Here is a 20,603-nt window from a genome sequence, read left to right on the forward strand (position 1 = left end):
AATAAAGACCTCAAAAAGCTCAGCAGGAAAAAATAATAATAATCTGATTACGTGCAACTGGTTACAAAGTGGGTAAAGGACATCAACAGACATTTCTCAAAAGACATACAAATTGCCAATAGGTATCTAAAAAATGCTCAACACTACTAATCATCAGGGAAATGCAAATCAAAACCACAAGGAGATGTCCTCTTACCCCAGTTAGAATGGCTATTATTAAAATGCCAAGAAATAACAAATGCTGGTGATGTAAAGAAAAGAGAATTCTTATTGGTGGAAATGTAAATTAGTACAACCACTATGGAAAACAGTATGGAGGTTTTTCAAAAAAACTAAAAATAGAATTACCGTATGATTCAGTAATCTTGCTACTGGGTATTTATCCAAAGGAAAGGAGATCAGTGTATAAAAGAGATACCTGTACTCACATATTTATTGAAGCACTATTCACAATAGCAAAGATATGGAATTAACCTAACTATCCATCAACAGATGAATGGATAATAAAAAGTAGTATATATACACAATGGAATACTATTCAGTCATTAAAAAGAATGAAATCATGTCATTTGCAGCAACACGGATGGAACTGGAGGTCATTATGTTAAATGAAATAAGCCAGCCACAAAAAGACAAATATCACATATTCTCACTCACATGTGGGAGCTAAAAATGTTGATCCCATGAAAATAGCGAGTAGAATGACACTTACCAGAGGCTGGGAAGGATGTGTGGGTGGCAGGGGGAGGGATAGAGAGAGGCTGGTAGAAACATACAATTAGATGGAAGGAAGAAGCTTTAGTGTTCAAGAGTGGAGTAGATTGACTATAGTTAACAAAAACATGTTGTTCAAAATAGCTACAAGAGAGGGCTTGAAGTGCTCCCAACACATAGAAATAACAAATACTGGAGGTGACGGATGTCTTAAATGCCCTGACATGATCATGACATAGTCTATGCAGGTAACAAAGTATCACATGTACTCTATAAATATGTACAAATATTATGCGTCGTTTAAAAAATAAAATATAAAAAGTTACTTGGGCTAGTTTTTTCTCCCTCTTTGTTGCTGTAATATTTTTTAACACTTTCTTTTTTATTTATTTATTTATTTTTTTGGTGGGGGTGTTTCTAATTCCTGTTACTTAATTTATTTCCTTTAGTATGGATTTGGTGATGGTTTGCTGTTTTTATTTCTATTCTGAGTTCTGTTAGGTTGTGCTTAATATTGTCTTGCTTTCTTATATCTCTTCTCCACGTTCCACTTCTTCATTGTATACTTTTTAAATGGCATTTCTTTAAAATTAATGAAAATTGTATTTTTTGTAATTTTGGTCTCCCGCATATCAATAATTTTCTGGGGAATTCTCTTCTTCTTCGGGTGTTCTTTGCTGGTCTTTTCTTCCCCTTCTGGTAGCATCTTTGTATAGATATTGTATATAAAAGGTTCTAGTCCCTTTTCTAAAATATCATTCATATGACTGGGTGTTTTTGAGCCAGCTATCTGCAAGAGATTTTTGTAGGAGGAGTGAAGCCAGTGTAAGATTCCAAATGTGTTGCTTTCCACAAAGCACACATTCATTCTCTGCTCCTCAGCCTCCTCATGCAACTGCTTCCTGCAAAATTTTATTTCTATGCAGTTCTACATTTGGGCCACCTCTTTTGATTTGCTTTACTGTGTTACATCATTTTCATATGTCTCTTTTTTCCCAATTTTTCCCTCAAGGTGAGCAAACCCTTTCTCAGATTTTACTTTTGTTAGAACTTTTCCAAGTCTGCTGCTACTGAGTTCTCTTGTTGAGAGCCTTAGTTGTTATATGTACGTTATATTTTCTTATGCCCTTGACCTCTGAATTTTACAGCTGCCTGTTGCCAAGAGCTCGTAGCTATTTTCCTAAGGCACCAACTGAAATGGACTCAATGTATTTATCTAAAACAGTGCCGAATTTGTTTTTATAGATGTAACTGTTTTCAATATTCTTAGGCTGGTTACTCAAAGAGCAGAGCCTGAGGCATAAGCCTATGTGGTTTTGCTTTATTAAGCAGTGTGATCTCATGCACCATGAGTTTGAGAAAGAAAAGGAATGGGAAGAGACAATGCAAGAGTGCTTTCCTGGCTGGCTACCACTTCACATCAAGCAAGTCTGACTGTTCATATTTTGTTACTGTCTTTTGAGAGGCCCTTTCTGAAGCTTTTATTATAGTCGGTTCATAAAAGAAACAAAAATACCCACGGACTCCCATTGCTGAAAGGCTTGCTCCAAAAAGGGGTTAACTTTCTCACCTTCCAAGTTGCACATGCATGGGCACTGCTATGGTATGTTTGTGTTCCGTCCAAAATTCATGTTGACACTTAACCCCCAATGAAACAGTATTAAAAGGTGTGGCCTCTGGGAAGTGATTCAACCACAAGGGCCCCACCCACAATAATGGACTTCTTCTGCTTTTATTAAGAAACTGGAGGGAACTATTTAGGCCTTTTTGCCCTTTCACCTTTCACCATGTGAGGATTCAGCATTCAAGGCACCATCTTGGAAGCAGAGACAAGACTCTTACCGGACACGAAACCTGCCATTATCTTGATTTTGGACTTCCAGCCTCTAGACCTATGAGAAATAAATTTCTGTTCTTCATAGATTACCCAGTCTCAGGTATTTTGTGATAGCAGCGCTGACGGACCAAGACAGCACCAAGCTGAGACTGCTATTCTTACTAAACTTCAGAGTCAACAGAGAAGCACCAATAACAGTTACACGTGGGCAAACAGAAGTCTCTATTATATGGTGGCTGCAGGATGTTAGTTGCTCAGATCTGGATGGACACAGGTTTTGCTTTACAGAGTCCCAGTTTAGGTCTGTGGTTACACTGTAGTTATTAAAAGCATCTGCGTTTTCTCTAAAACCTCTTTTGAATTATATGGCTCCCTAGGAACAATTAGTAGTGAATGAGCCAGGAACAAGTGTCCAAACACCTGAGTCTGAGAAGAGGAGAAGCGGCATCAAAGAGGTGCCTAAGGCCCAGTCTGCAACAGTTTTCTGGTTATCGTCTACCTTCCAGTACACTCTCTAGTCAGTCACACACTCTGAGAGGATGAGAATGACTTTTCCTTTGTTGGAAATGTTCATATTGATGTTCTAGAGATCTCACTTTCTTGGCCATGTGCCTGTGACTATTTCTAGATATTCATATAAATAAAATGATAAAATGCATGAGAGAGGGATAGGGTGATGGTCTGCTCTCCCAAAGGAGGTGATGAAGTGTTTATGTAGACGAGTATTCAGTGTGACCTTAGACTATAGTCTCAACCTATAACTTCAATCAAAAATGGCTACAATTTCAACCTAAAAATGATCAACTTTTAATATGATTTCAAGGCTGACATTCGTTGATGGAGTTTAATTAATGACCCATAATATACTCCTGAAAAGTATCTCTACTCAAAACGACTTCAAGAGAATGCATGTAATCTGAAAATTGTCACAAAGTTCTAAGTTCTGCCAAATCTAGAAAGATCATGACCAAGCAAATTATATCTTCCTAAATAATCTCTAAATATTTTCAAACAGCCCAGACATAGTATCCGGAGTACTGTTCTGCTTATTGTAATTTTGGCTTCAAAGATAAAAGTTAATTGGATATATTGAAAGCCCCAGCAAAACTCCAGAAGTAAAGGTCATCCATTTTAATTAGGAACTGTTCGGAGCATATCATGGTCGGCAATCATCCGAAACGCAGACCATGAGTCATTCTAATATGCAAATCACAAAGCAAGGGGCAAAATTTTTCAAAATGTGTTCTCTCCCACAGACTGGAATTTGCATTTAAAAGCACAAAAACAAATGTCTGAGAGATTTGGTCACAACATCAGCAAAAAGAAGCAAATCAAGAGAAGCGTCAGCTATTAACTCCCAAAAAGCCCTTTTCATATATCACTTGCTAAGGCACACAGAAGGGAGTTGGGATGGGGGCCACAGAGCCCCTCCAATCAACCAACTGACAGACCAAACAATTGTATGTGAGTTAAGAATAAAATGATTGCAGATAAAATGCTGGAAAATCAAAGCTACGAGAAAAACCTGTACTTCCTTACTCTAATACAGAAACATGCTGTTTCCTCGATTTGATGACACCATCAAACAGAAGCTGCATTTTTCAATTTAACAGCAGGCTTCTGAAGAAAATAAATGTGCACTTTTTTGTTTCTTGTAGGCTGCTTTTTTTTCATTAACTAACCAACAACAGCATACGTTTCACATAGTAATTTATCATTCTTTCCTTTTGCTAAAATTTTTTTACTTACAGAGACAAACAATTATTCTAAAAGATTTTTAACACTGTGGTGACACACCGCCTTTCAAAATTCATGCTTGTTTGGTTTTTGATATATTTAGCAGCTTTAGGATTACGAGCCTAACTTCGAAACACTTCGAAAATGTTAAGTTTCCTATGATTAAATGTATAGCTTAATTTTTGTCTTACTTGAATCATATTTTGCTGATAGTCATCCAGTTCTTCTTGAAAGTCAGACAGACATTTTAATAGGTAGGTAGTCACTGTCTGAGATATAGAAATATGAATTAATTATAGCAACTATTTCAAGCTTTCACTATGAGAGTTTTGGCAGTTTCTACTTCCTTTGATTATATTGCCTGGATGTGAAAGGCATTTTTTGGTATACAAAATGACTGTATTTTTAAAACTATAGTTGTAAAGCTAAATTTCTTAAATATTTTAAGCAATGAATTACAGATCCAAAATTAAGTTAAATTGCAAATGCTACTGCTACTACTACTACCACCACCACCACCACCACCACCACCACTACTAATACTAATACTAATACTATTATAAATAACTCAGTAGACATACCCATATTTAGAGGATGCAAAATGCTTTCACAAGACCAAATCCATGGTCCTTAGTCAGTGCTAGTCAATAATCATTTACAGATCATTTTCTCTTCTGGCTGTAATGGAGTAGGTTGCAGCAGAATGACATTATTCCCACTGTGAATACTTCCAAATTTATTTTAAATCCTTTTAAAGAAATTGGAGAGCATCTGAGGTATTCCAAAGATTTGAGTGTCCACATTTTGAAGGAGAAAGGAAGTATGGTGCACCTATTTATCTGCCTATTGCTTTTCTTCTCAAAATATTTTTTGATTCATGGCCCACAGGAAGAGTCTGAGAAGCTGGTCAGTGAGTGACAACTAAGTAGCAGAGAAGCCAGTAATAGCTGTAAGCAACAGCCTAAGACTGAAAAGACAAAAAACAGAAGTTAGGCCCACCAAGGTAGCCAAGGTAGGTTTTCATTGAATCAACATTCAACTTCGTTCATTTTCTTCATCATTCGTTTGTTTCCTTTTGCACTGATTTCTGCTCTTCTCAGCTTTGTCTTATAGACAGCAAAGATTTGGCTTTGCCTGTTAATTGGAGTGTTTATATAAGTTACAGAAAAAATAATGATTGAGAAGGTTGAGTCTAAATTAGCCATTTTGTTATTGCTTTTCTATTATTTCCATCTGTTTTGTGTTACTCTTGGCCTCTTTTCCTGCCTTCTTCCAACACTTTTTCTTTCTCATTCAAAGAAAAAGAATTTTACTCAATATGTAATCAAGGAGCCGTTTAAAAAAATTAATGCTCAATGTGCATAAGTAGAACAACCTTTGATGTCATCATGCATCATGCATGTCAAAATGCAAACAGGGTCATTTTTTTTCCGGAAGAAAGGAGGTATGTCAACAGAAAGGGAACACCAAGTTGCCAGGGATTTCTATGCTTAGGCATTCTGCTCTGTTTGTGGATCTTCATTCATAGCCAAAGTAAAAACTACCCTTTGTGGTAGTCATCTGTGATGTTTAGAAAAATTCAGAGGTCAGGTGTGGTAGCTCACACCTGTAATACCAGCACTTTCAGAGACCGAAGCTGGCAGATCACTTGTACTCTGGAGGTCGAGACCATCCTGGGCAACATGGCAAAACCCCATCTCTACAAAATAAAAAATTTAAAAATTAAAAATTAAATTAAGCTGAATTTTAATTAAGCTGAAGAAAAATTCAGCTGCTGCTTCTTCTCTTTCTAAGCACATGGTAGGATCTACTTTCCCTGCCCTTTGAAATTAGGCATGGACATGTAACTTGCTTTCATGGTGAAACATGAGTTGAAATAGTAAGTATCACTTTTGGGCAGAAATTCTAAGAGCAAACAAACAAACTGCAACATTTTTTGCAGCACCTAGATCATAAAAGCCATATAAAGTCAGAGTCTCTGCAGCCTGAATACCTAAGTAACTGCAACAAACCTCCTGCTGGCCATGAGAGAAATAAAGTGTAACTAAAAAAACAAACAAAAGAAAATGTGTGGCAAATTGCTGATTTGGGGCTACTTATTACTGCAGCACAACTTAACTCATCCTTTCTGAGGATGATACCCTTTAAAATCTGTTGGCCAGTGTCTCCCTGTGAGCCGCGGGTCAAGTGCAGGTGGCTAAGGGTCAAGTGCCAGCAGCTAAGGGCACGCGAGGAGCCACCAACAGTTCAGCATTGGCTCTGGCATCAGGGTCATTGTGTCCTGACAACCTCTCTGGTAGCCGTTTCTGAGACAGCAGGTGCAGGTGTGGCCGCTTTAGCCCTGAGCAGGCTCCACAGCTGCTTGCAGGTCTCTGCTAGTGCCCAACCCTTCTCTTCGCAGACCCTAAGCCCACAGCCCCCGTGCCTGGCAATGGCAGCCTTGCACCAGCCCATCAAGGGGATCCTGAAGAACAAGACATCCAGGATTTCCTCTATGGTGGCCTCATCAGAACAGCCCCGCGGAAGTGTCGACAAAGAGCTGAGTAAAAAAAGCCAGAAATCGGATGAAATGAACATTCTGGCGACATATCATCCAGCAGACAAAGACTATTGTTTAATGAAAATAGATGAACCAAGCACTCCTTACCATGGTATAATGGGTGATGATGAAGATGCATGTAGTGATACAGAAACCACTGAAACCGTGGTACCAGATACCTTAGCTAAGAAATTAGCTGCTGCTGAAGGCTTGGAACCAAAGTATTGGGTTCAGGGAAGAAGCAAGCAGCGGAGAGGAGGACCTCTCAGCCAAAGAATGAGAAAAAAAGACAATTTGAAATGAAAAGGAAGCTTCACTACAATGAAGGACTCAATATCAAACTAGCTAGGTCTTTCAAAAGACCTACATGATGATGAGGTAGGTGAAGAAATGTTGTGGACTGCAGATAGAGAAAGCATGAATACGAAAGGATCAAATTAAGGATCTGCTGCAAGTGATCAACAGCAAAACAAATCGCGAAGTTCATAGATTTGTTCAACACTGCAATTGTTGGATATAAACCCTGTTACTATAATGCATTGCTTCTTGTTCTCCACAATGCATGACTTAGGTACCAAAATGCATACCAGTTATTATATATTGCCAAGAATTAAATGATAACCTTAGAGACTGATTAGACTGAAAATGCCTAAATGATATATATTCTTGTGCCTAGTACTTTACCACAAATACAGTGTAATATCAAAGTCCCTGCTTTAAGGGAATGCAATAATGTATACTGGGACAAATGTACTTTATTCTTCTAACACAGTAAGAATTACTCGGAATTCTTTTTCCTGAAATGAAGTGCAGGAAAGCCCTGTGTGTCTTGGTTTTAGTTATGGTTTCATTTCTAGCCAATTCTTTGTATCTTAATTTATTGTTAGTACCAAAATAATCTGTTATACAAACAGACTTTTAAAATATTTTCTGTATACTATATATATATATAAGTCCAAAACTGCATTACTTATGTAAAAATACTCGTTAATATGTATAAGAGAGTATATAGCTTTTCATGCGTTAGAGGTTAAACAGCATCTTTAAGGGGGAGAGGAACTAATTTATTTTCATCACTCTAAATGTGCTGGTAGCAAGAGCTTTTGCTGGTAGCAAAAGCGTGTTGGGTTTTTTTAATCAAAACCAACTGAACAACAGGATATATAGACTGATAAATATTCAGGCTGAATAGTATTTTAACACTTGTCTACAACTTCATTTGTCTATTTAATTGAAAAGGATTATAAGAGTTACTGTCACATTTTCTGGCCTACTACCTTTAAAATTCCTGTTGAGTTTCTTTGTGTTTGCAAGGAAAGGACTGCACTTTTTCTCATCCAACTAGCTTTTTTCCCCACAAATAAATTGTCAGATTAAACTTGCACTAATGTCGGCTCTGTTTTTGTTTTTGTTTTGTTTTTTATGTTTTCGGTACACTGGGCAGACTTCAGAGCAGTTTTTTTTTAAATAAATATTCTAATGTAGCTATCCCAGCATTCCCTTTAAATACCTGTCTTAACCTCCTGCTTTTATTTCCTACTCCTTTCCACACATATGCACACAATCCTTTACCTTTTAAAGGATCATTAACGTTGTAACAACATTAGGAACTCTTTCACTCCTCTGTCATTTGCCTGCAATATTGAAATTCTTATTTTGACCATCAATGCCTATTAATTCTTCTAATAAATTGAGTAACGGCAGTACTGTAGGCAGGAAATAGTTTAACTGCTGAATTTCTATACCTCCCTGATTTACAGCTTGCTAATTAAATTACTATTATTAGTTTGTTTGACTTACTTTGACTTAAGAAAACAACTAACTGAGGTTTTTGTTGTTGTTGTTTTGGAGGGGGGTTTTTTACATGAGGAGAGAATTGTGTGTAACCAGTGATAACGATTATTCCAGAATGTACAGACGGAAGTAAGCCTGAACATTGTTTAATTTAAAAACTTTTAATAGTCCCTGCTTTAAGGGAATGCAATAATGTATACTGGGACAAATGTACTTTATTCTTCTAACACAGTAAGAATTACCTGGAATTCTTTTTCCTGAAATGAAGTGCAGGAAAGCCCTGTGTGTCTTGGTTTTAGTGATGGTTTCATTCTAGCCAATTCTTTGTATCTTAGTTTTTCATCAGTACCGAAATAATCTGTTATACAAACAGACTTTTAAAATATTTTCTGTATACTATATATGTATAAGACGGCTTTTATTGAACAGCTTATCTTCCACTTGCAAGTTTATGGAAATACCAGTATGTCAAAATAAATAAAAAGTGGGAGAATTCATTGCTGTTAGAAGAATGTGCTTATTATTTTGATTTTTTAAATGGGATATAATCAAAGGACTGCTGAATTATAGGTGCAATATTCTACTAAACATTTCATCTAGTAATACCACTGATTTAGAAACAAAACTGTTTATCTCTGCTTTCTGAATTAGAACGTTGGGATTACCCGTTAAAATCTGCTTTGGGGGCTATAGAGATTAAGTCTGTACATATGTATGCACATATATTCACGCACCCAGACTTCTGATATTGGTTTTCTCATTTTTGAGTTCTTAGAAAGTATCCACATACTCCTTGTTTTCGGTAGAAGTAGCTGTTGTACAATGAAGAAAGGATAAGACTTTAAACAGTTGATTCTTTTTGTGTTTTCCTCAAACTATTTTTTGAAATTTAAATCACAAGCAAACTGATTTTCTGGTTTTTAGAAAGCAGATGATGATTTCAGAGCAGTGAGACATGCCAAACAGCATGCTCACAAGGGTTTTAGACAGTCAAACGCAGCTGAGAAAAGGTATTTTCAAGTCATAAGTGGCTAATTGACATGGTATGAACTAGTCAAAATAGGAACCATTATGATTCGAATTAAATTTTCCTGTGGAGAGAGGGATCTGAATGTTCAGTTCTAGTCAAGGTAGATTTTACTTTCAACTTTTTAATCAATATCACTTTCTGTGCTTAACTCTTTGGTGTTACCTTGTCCCTTTTCATGTGTCTAAAATTCTGAAAGGACGACCATAATTTGACATAATGGTATAAATCGATTAACAGTAACTTTAAGTTGAAGATGGAAGCAAGATGCCATTTTCCCCATGACTTTCATTTTGTTTACATTTTTTCCCCTTAACTTACTATACACTACACATATTGTAATAAAATACAATAATGTGAAAATAAATAAATTTCAAAAATATTTTAGGTGAGATAATGCAGATTTTACAGCTTTGTGTGCAGACACACACACAAAGACACATACAATTTGAGTTTCTTCTTAAACAAGGTTGTTTTATATTTTGCCAATATTCATGGTCTGATTTGTACTTTTGTATTCTACTTTACTCAATATAGAATTTAATTTTTTAGCTTCTGAAATTATTATGTTAATATGTAGAATCACATGCTTTGGGTATCATTAGTGCTTTCTGTCTAGTCCTCTTATAATTACACCTTTCATTCTCAATATTCTATCTAAAAAATCTATTCTTAGAAAAACTTAAACTAATTTATCAAAAGGAAAGCTTTGGGAAAGGCTACTTAATATGTATATCCCCTTGGTAGCCCATATATTGCCTCATTACTCAAAGACAAGAAAGTTACTAAAATCACATTTTGTCAATGAAAAAGGTTAAATATTGGGCTCAGTAAGGCATGTAATTGGATTCCAACTTATCTATATTTTTAACAATGATCTGTAAATTACAGAATAAAAACTTGTAGCCTGTACCAGCCACTGAGATCTGCTAATAGTAAAGTTCCAAATCAATGCAAATAACTTGTATAGAATCATAAAATTATAAACCTTATTTATTAATTCAATATATACTAATTAAGATAAATTTAGTTAATATCTGCCATATGCCAGGCATTGGGGATACAGTGGAAAATCAGACAGATGGAGTCCTTTATGTCATCATCTTGCATTCTTACAGAGGAGTCAGATAATAAATGTATTTTTATAGTATAACATATGTAAAACGGTGAGATCCTAGAAGATTATAAGTCATCAAAAGTCTGAGTTTTCCTCTACTCCGTATGTGTCTCAGTTCCTCTGTGCTTCTGCTTCTTTAGTTTAATTATACTGTTTCCTCCCCTCTGACTTCTTCTATTTCTATCCAAACATTCACTCTACATCATGGCTTCTGATTAGCCATAATTTTTGTTTCCTCCTAAATTCACCTTCCTTAGATTCATATTTCACCTCATGGTCTTTCTTGAAGCATCCTATTAGTTTCAGAGCCCAATTCCCGCTTCTTCTATCTCTTCATATTTTTCATCTTAAATTTCCAAGAGAAGATTCAGATTGGTCCAGCAGGTCTTGGCATAAACCACTTACAAACATGTAGACTCCCCTACACTTGGATGAGATGCCCACCTCAATCAGTCAGAACCTGAGGAATAATGTCTTCCCTAAGCACACAATGACCTGGGAACAAAAGGGTCAGGAGCAGGGACATCTCCGTTGAGGAAGCAGTAGGCATAGCCCAGGATTATTCTGCCAGTTATAAGTGTACAAAGAAAAAAAACACCTCTACTTAGACTACAGGTTTTTAGCTGCCTATTCAACCCAAAATAAAAATGAGGAGTGTGATGGTTAATATTGAGTGTTAACTTGATTCGATTGAAAGATGCAAAGTATTGTTCCTGTTTGTGTGTCCGTGAGGGTGTTACCAAAAGAGATTAACATTTGAGTCAGTGGACTAGGAGAGGCAGACCCACCCTCAATCTGGGTGGGCACCATTTAATCAGCTGCCAGCATGGCTAAAATAAAAGCAGGCAGAGGAACGTGGAAGGATTAGACTATCTAACTTTTCTGGCCTCCATCTTTCTCCCATGCTGGATGCTTCCTACCCTTGAACATCAGACTCCTAGTTCTTCAGCTTTTGGACTCTTGGACCTACACCAGTGGTTTGCCAAGGGCTGTCAGGCCTTCAGCCACAGACTAAAGGCTACACTGCCAGCTTCCCTGCTTTTTAGGTTTTGGGAACTGAACTGGCTTCCTTGCTCCTCAGCTTGCAGTCGGCCTATTGTGGGGCTGCACCTTGTGATCTCGTGAGTCAATACTCCTTAGTAAACTCCCTTTCATATATACATCTATCCTATTAGTCCTGTCCCTCTAGAGAACCATGACTAACAGAGGGAGCCACTACAGACCCTATATGTTAAAACGGAAAACTAAACTTAAACTAAATTAAATTAAAAAGCTGACACATCCATCAAAACATGGTGTTTCAGTAGGACAGGTAAAACAGCATCTTCATATAGAAAAAACAAACAAAACAAAAATTTTGATCATCTGTGCTATGTATAAATGTAGACGAAATCTGTGCCTGTAATAGATAGCCAGCTCTTTCCCCTGAAGTTCAAGAAAAGATAAAACTGAAGATCATCAGAATAAGAACAACTGAAATGGTCATGGAGATGGGATGGGCTGGACACTTGAAACTACTCAGATTGTCAAGTCAGAGACTAAAATAAACAAAGGGACAACAGTCAGACTGTGTATGACATTACGATTCTGAACTACAATCTGTAGCTAACAGTCCAGGGAGCCAAATCACAACCTCTGCCGCCATCAACTCATGTGACCAGGACTTGGTCAATGACTGGCAGCTCTCCTACTTTTTCCTCTGACTTCTAACACAGGGCCAACAAAAGAAAGCCATGTATGCTCCCAAATCAATCACAAGGGATGCCTCATTTCTGATTAGGTCATCTCCAACTTCCCCAGGTCAACAGCCTTCAACAGGCCAACAACCTTCAATCCTGGAAGCCTTCTCTTTTATCACCTTATAAAGCTTGTATACTTGTACTTGACTTTGCATTTCTGCAAAAAACAAGTAATAGTAACTAACTCCCTGGAACAGATAGCTTTGAATAAATCACCTCTGTTTATTTTCTGTTAGTGGTCTTCGTTTATTTCCACAAGAAAAAAGGTAAGATGACAAATATCTATAAAATCATAAATGATCTGCACAGGGAGAGCAGAGACTTAAACAATAAATTTTGTTCTTTGATGAGGATGTGATAAGTTACTCAGTGTCTCTTAAGATTAAAGTCAAGGTCAGGAGATGTTCTCTGTGAAAAAGATTATAACAAAGTAAATAAATCATACAGTCATAAAGAAACAAATTCTTAAGAAATTACTTGTAAAGTCGATATTATTGTATATAGTGTTAATTCTGTTTCCTCCAAAATCAGGCCATCAATAAAAAATTGATTGAGACCAATAAAGTAGTAACTCCATAGTGACATACAGAAACCAAGACATATGAGGACTGACTCTGGTCCCAATCCTCTTCCATGAGGTTGTTCCAGATCTTTTCAGTGCTCTCCCTACCATCTACACTGCCCTTGCAGACCATGGTCTCTCATGACCTATACACCATGTTGCATGCAATGCATGAATGAGTGAATACTGGCCCATGAGTCTTGCTAGTATGAGTTAATAATTTCAGCTTCCTCAAGAAAATGTTAATTCTCTGAGGACAAAAACATAGAAGGTACATTTCCTGAACTACTTGCTTAGTAACAACACAGTTTGATTAAGTCAATCATAAAAGTTTGACTTCAGAAGGAATCACTGTCACATGTACTTATGATACAACTATGATTATCTACATCACAGTTGTATATTGCAGTTGCTTGTTTTGTTATTATGTCCACTACCAACTGGAAAGCGCTTAGGGGTTGTTGGTCATTTTTGCATTTCCTGTACCTAAGAGAGTAGCTGGTTCATGATAGAGCCTTGATGTTGAATGTCTTGTTTGCTGTCGACTCCTACCCGAAAAAGAATTGTGTATTAAGCAGCAATGATCTGACCTAGGTAGCAACTGGTGCATTTTGCATTTCAGGGGTTAGAAAACTTTTCCTGAAAAGAATAAATAGTAAATTTTAGGCTTACAGGACATAAAGTCTTTGTGGCAACTACTCAACTTTACCCTTATCAGCCAAAGCAGCCCTAGACAATAGTAAACAAAGAGGGATGGCTGGGTTAATACCACTATGTTTACAAAAACAGATAGAGAACTGGATTTGGCCTGAGGCCCACAATATGCTTACCCATGAACATGGAATATCCATAGTTCAAAGAGAGATAGGAATTGTATATACTCTGTAAATCCAAATATAAGCAATACTTCACAAACCCATAATTGGAACGCCCAAACTGTTCCCAAATGTGATGCAATTTTCTGCCTATATTCAAAATGGAGGGAAATGTTAAATTTGAGTTAGAGCTTAGTGAAAATACAGACGGACCTTGGCGAAATAACCCCTGCTCTAGGAGGAATGGAATTTACCATTTATCCCCATAATAACACTGTTTATTGAAAGACAACTTACCATGAACCAAACTTTTAATATACACCATTTATTCAATCTCCTCAAAGAACACCACAAAGTAAGAATTACCGTTTTTATTTTAGACATAAACAAGTAGCAAAATAGCTTAGTGAACTTGTTGTTTGAAGTCATGAGATTTGTGCAAGGAAAAGACAGCTTTAAGCCCAGGACAACTCAACTGCAGGAGCCATGTGCTTTGCAGACTGCAGACCTCCTCAGCAGGAGAGGGGAGAGCTGGTGTCATGGAACGTGTGTATATTAAAATAATGACCTACATTGATCAAAATAAACATAACATCTACTGAAAAGGTGATGTTTAATTTTCTTTTAGACCTTGAAATGTGTCACCCAAAGATGAGAAGGAAAACCTATAGAATGAAATGAAACTCTTAGGATTTAATTGAACAATTGCATTGAAATTCTATTCATTATCTATACAAAATGCAACAAGTTGCATATATTTAAATAAAGAAGATTTCATATTAAAATAGTTCTAGCTATTTCTAATATAGAAAATATAGTTTTCTATAATAAACCAGACTATTTTCAGTTAAACACATTTGAAAGGTGTTTAAAAGTCCTACTTTGCAAATTCTCACTAGTGAGAGATTGAACTTTTAAAATGTAACATTCATACAACTTGCCATGTACTCCACTTCTGGTAGATTTCTAAATTTTTTCCTTGCCCATCCATAGTCTTCCTTGATACAGATTTTACTACAAAGAAGCATGAGGATTTTTCTTGCAAACACACACACACACACACACACACAAACATAACTGTTATATAACTGGCCCCAAATTCACTAAAATATCTCTGAAAGTTAGTTTGTTCTCCAATCTATTTTGACCTAAACTGAAAAGGAGTTCCTTTTCAAAGAAGGCAACTTTACAGAAGCAATGCAGAAGCAAATGCTCAATTCCCAGGTGTATTACTGGAACTTTTCTTTTTGAGATGCTAGTAAAGAGGGATTTTGTTGCAAGCAAAATGATGCTAATAACTAGGGGTTTTCTTGCAAACACACACACACACACACACACACACACACACACACACACTCTCAAGCACATATACACACCCCAATAGTTCAAAGACATTCTTTGTTAGAATTCAAAGGCTTCCAAGCCTGCACCCTCCTGCTCTGGAGACATCTCACTGACTCTGCACCCACCCCTGCCCCCAGGGAGCCCTCATGTGGCAGGGGCACCTCAGAATATTCCTACTCTCCCAGAGGTCTCCATTAACCTTCCCTGAAGACACCAGGAAACTCTTCACCCACGGTATCTTTTCCTTTCTTTTCAATGGTTTTTAAAAGTCAAAATTTTATCCCTTTTTTTTTTAAATAGCAACTTAACATTCAGGTTGTTTTGAAGCCTTCCCAGTCAAAGACTGCACAAATGAAGGCTCTTTTAGCACTCTCACCCACATGGTCCATATGTTATATTTTGAAGAGGCAAGATGTTATACACAGCTTTGGTAAATGCAGTGAGGCTAAATGAAGTCAGAAATTGTGATATTTGCATTTACTCTTTAACTGTGATTTTGCCTCATTGTACTAAATACAGACAGACAACTTTGAGCACAAGAGGCAACAACAATAACAAAAAAACACCCACTTGTCTATTTGGGTTGTTGTTTTGGATTTTTTCTTAACCACTTTGTGAACACATTCAAAGTTTCAACTTTATTACCTCATTCTAGTCATTTTTTATTTTTGTTTCTTCATTTAATTTTTTTTACTTATCTCATTTCTATCTTCTTTTATAACTTCCTATAATGCCTGGAATATAGAGAAGGGAAGTAAGGAAATAATGTTACTGGATAACAATCTCCAGGGCTGTTTTGAGGTCAGATTAGAATGCAGCAGATCAGACTTGCCTTGAACTCGTGATTCACATGATGTAAGCTACCATCAGGATGAATGCTGGGGTGTGTTTGTCATTCAAAGATACTGATATGACCGTCCAGTGAACAGAAAAGCTGAGGAGGAGTGTATCTTTGTTGTTGGATTTCAAGTATATTCCCAAATGGCTCTTGACAATGACAGAAGAGCAACGCTCAGACACTCTCCTTGTCAAGCTGTGCCAAACATCTGGGCGAACGCTGACAAAGAAGAATCAGTCAAATCACCTGTCGTTGAATAGTCATGAAGTGAAATGCTGCCTTTGGAAACATCAAACACAACCTTTTCATGTTGTCTTTGAAGCTAAAATTCTATGAAAGATGCTTTGTGCTTCTCACATAAAAATCATAGTGTCTCATGTACAGAATGAAACCACTTAGAGAGGAGTGGGAGAGTGATGGAGAGGGTGTTCTAGGGGCTGGTGTATCCCTTAGCAGAGAAGATGGGAGACAGAGAGCCTCCTCCCAAGGTGCCGCTTTTAAGAAATAGAATGGGTGCACCACCAAAGAGAAGCTAACAGTTAACATCTAATGAGGTCTCTCTGTGCCTGCATGGGATCAAATATTTCACATACATTGCCCCATTTAAGTAAGCCTGAAAACAACTGCAGGATATAGTTTGTACTGCTATTATTACTGCTAATAGTACTACTAATAATAGTAGCTATGACTTACAGAATGACTGCTATATATCAAGAACTGTTCACAACACTTAATATTGATATTTGCTCATTTAGTCCTCATGACAACCTTTTAAATGACCCCCATTTAATAGATGAGGGACTTGAGACCCAAAGAGGTTAACCTACCTGAATCAACGTACCTTAGGGAAACAAGAATCTGTGTAAAACAGGTATTCCTGTTTTTTGTTTTGTTTTGTTTTGTTTTGTTTTGTTTTGTTTTGTTTTGTTTGAGATGAGTCTAACTCTGTCACCTAGCCTGGAGTGCAGTGGCACAATCTAGGCTCGTTGCAACCTCTGCCTCCTGGGTTCAAGTGATTCTCCTGCCTCAGCCTCCCAAGTAGCTGGGACTAGAAGTGGCTGCCACCACACCTGACTAATTTTTGTATTTTTAGTAGAGATGGGGTTTCACCATGTTGGCCAGGCTGGTCTCGAACCCTTAATCTCAGGTGATCCAGCTGCCTCAGCCTCCCAAAGTGCTGAGATTACAGGCGTGACCAACTGCACTAGACCAAATATTCCTACAGCGTACTACAAAGCATAACACATTCTATATGTCCCTGGAAATCTGTGACAGTCTCCATCTAAAGTACTCTGCCAAGGGATCACCCTTTGTTTGTTCACCAAACAATAATTAGAAATAGCTATCCCTTATGGAAAGTTCATTGTGCAAATAAACACTGTGCTAAGTGCTTCAAGTGTATTAAATTTCTGTATTTTATTTTTTTGTTTCTATTTAGAAAACTGAAAGTCAGAAGGGTTAATTGACTTGCCTAAAGTCATACAACCACTAAACAAGAGAGTCTGGACTTATGCTGTGACACTGAAGTCCCGCATCACACATGGCAGTAAGCACCACCCTATGTGTTCATTTTTTAGTAAGTAACATGGTAAGGTCTTGGTTGGATGTCACAGATGCTGAGATGAAAAAGCAAGCTCCTTGCCAGAGAGGAGGTAAGAGTTCACTGAACAAGACATGCGTAAACCAGCAATTACAATATCTTAAAAATATTTGTTTTAATTAAATGGGCTGCAGCATCAGGAAAGCACATCATATAGGACATAGCACTTGACCTGCTACTTGAGCACTACATGGGAAGTTAACTGTCACAGTGACATTGGGCTAGAGGCAAATAAGGGTCTGACAGAGAATAAGAATATGCTTTTTCTTGTTTTAAATATCAACCAAGTGAGATTTATTTCAGGTATTCAAGACTGGTTCAGCATTCAAAATCAATTAATATGATTCATCGTATTAGCTGACTAAAAAAGAAAAATCATAATATCTTTTCAATAGGTTAAGAAAAGCATTTGACAAAACTTAAAATCTATTCGTGAAAAAAATAAATAAAACTCTCAGAAAAAACTAGAAATAGAGATGAACTTCTTCAACTTGATAAGTACCTCTACAAAAACTTAGAGCTAATATTATACTTTAATGGTGAGAAACTAGAGGCTTTCCTCCTAAGATGAGGAATGAGGTGAGGATGCTCACTCTCATCACTTCTACTCAATATCATACTGTAAGCCCCAGCTGATGAAATAAAACAATAAAAATAGTAATAAAGATTGGGAAGAAATAAATAAACTGCCTTTGTTTGCAGATGACATAATAAGCTCTGTGGAAATTTCCCAAGAGCTAACAAAAACAAAATAAAAACTTGAAACTAAAAGGTGATTGCAGCAAGGTTGCAGATTACCAGGTTGATATACAAAAGCCAATTGCTTTCTTACATACCGACAATGAACAATTTAGAATTTAAAACTAAAAGCACAATACCATTTACATTAGCACCAAAAAATGAAATAGATATAAACCTAACAAAATATGGATAAGAGCTACATGAGGAAAACTAAAAAACAGTGATGAAAGAAGTCAAAGATCTAAATAAATGGAGATATATCCAATGTTCATGGATAGGAAGATTCAAGAGTGTCAAGATATTAGTTCTTCCCAATATGATCTACAGATTCAATGCATTCTCAGTCAAAATCACAGCAAGTTACTTTGTGGATATCAACAAGCTGATTCTAAAGTTTACATAGAAAGACAAAAAAATCCAGAGTATTCAAAGCATTAATTTTAAAGAACTACAAAGTCACAGGACTAGTACTATCTGACAAGAAAACAACAAGCTAATATTCCTGATACATACTGAAACAAAAATTCTCAATGAAATATTAGCATGCCACATTCAATAGCATATTAAAAGGATTATACACCTTGACCAAGTGGAATTTCTTCCCACAATGCAAGGATGTTTTAACATGTGAAAATCCATCAATGTGTTACACTACATTAACAGAATGAAAAACAAAAACCACATGATTATCTCAATTGATACAACAAAGGCACTTAACAAAATTCAACATTCTTTCACGATAAAAACACTCAACAAACTAAAAACAGAAGGAAACCACCTCAACATAATAAAGTCCATGTATGAAAAGCCCACAGCTAACATTACACTCAATGGTGCAAGACTAAAAGTCTTTCCTCTAATTTCAGGAATAAGACAAGGATCCCTGTTCTCATTACTTTTACTCAAGAGTCCCAAAATCCTATTCAGGCCAATTAGGCAAGAATAAAAAATAAAAGCCATACATATAAAAAAGAAGTAAAATCATGAGGATGACATGATCTTATAAGTTGAAAACACTAAAGAATCCACACAAAAAACTGTTAGAACTAAGAAACAAATTCAACACAGTAGCAGAAAACAAAGTTAACATGCAAAAATCAATTGTGTTTCTATGCACTAACGATGAACAATCTGAGAAGAAAATTTTTAAAAACCACCCCATTTAAAGTAGTAACCAAAAGGTTAAAATATTTGGGAATAAACTTAACCAAGGAGACAAAAATCTTGCACACTAAACACTACAAAACATTGCTGAAAATAATGAAAGAAGAAAATAAATGGAAAACCATCCCATGCACATGAATTGAAAGACTTAATATTGTTAAATATCACCACCACCCAAAGCAGTCTACAGATTCAATGTGATCCCTTTTGAAATCCCAGTGGTATTTTTGTTGCAGAAATAGAAAAAAATTATATTAAAACTCATGTAGAACCTCAAGTGACCCTAAATAGCCAAAACAATTTTGAAAAAGCAAAACAAAGTTGGAAGAGTGACACTTTTTGATTTGAAAGCATATTACAAAGCTACAGTGACCAAAACAGTGTGGCACTGACAAAAAGACAGACATAAATTTAATGGAATAAAGAGCACAGAAATAAAGCTATGCATACATGGCCAACTAATAATCTTCAACAAGGGTGCCAAGACCACTAAATGGGGAAAGGACAGTCTCTTCAAGAAAAGATGCTGCAAAAACTGGAAATCTACATGCTAAAGAGTAAAATTGGAACCTTATTTTACTCTGCATACAAAATTCAACTCACAATGAATTAAAGGCCTAAATACAGTGCTATGGAAGAACAGGTAATTTATAAAGAAAAGAAGTTTGGCTCATGATTCTGGAAGCATGAAACTCTAAGGGCCTTGTTCTGGCTTTTGGTGAGGACTTTTACGCTGCATCATAACATGACAGAGAAGCAGAAGGGTGAATGAGTGTATGTCAAAGACCAGAAACATGTGAGGCAGACTTGCTTTATAACAACTGACTTTCAGGGTAACAATATTAATCCACTCATAAGTGACCCACTCCCATAACCCAAACACCTCTCAGTAGGTCCTACCTCCCAAGAGCACTGCATTGGGAATCAAGCTTCCAACATGTGAATTCTGGGGGACAAATACTCGAATCATAGCAGCTATAAGGCCCAAAACTATAAATCACCTAGAAAAAAGCATAAGGCAAAAGCTTCATGACA

The 20,603-nt window shown here is 36.6% G+C and overlaps 1 pseudogene; it reads left to right on the forward strand.

The window, feature by feature from the left end:
* The first annotated feature begins 6,665 nt into the window (after nucleotides 1–6,665).
* Nucleotides 6,666–7,316, forward strand: LOC104660587 (annotated as a pseudogene).
* The last annotated feature ends 13,287 nt before the right edge of the window (nucleotides 7,317–20,603 follow it).

Source organism: Rhinopithecus roxellana, chromosome 17 (assembly GCF_007565055.1).
Source record: "Rhinopithecus roxellana isolate Shanxi Qingling chromosome 17, ASM756505v1, whole genome shotgun sequence".
NCBI classification, from domain to species: Eukaryota; Metazoa; Chordata; class Mammalia; order Primates; family Cercopithecidae; genus Rhinopithecus; species Rhinopithecus roxellana.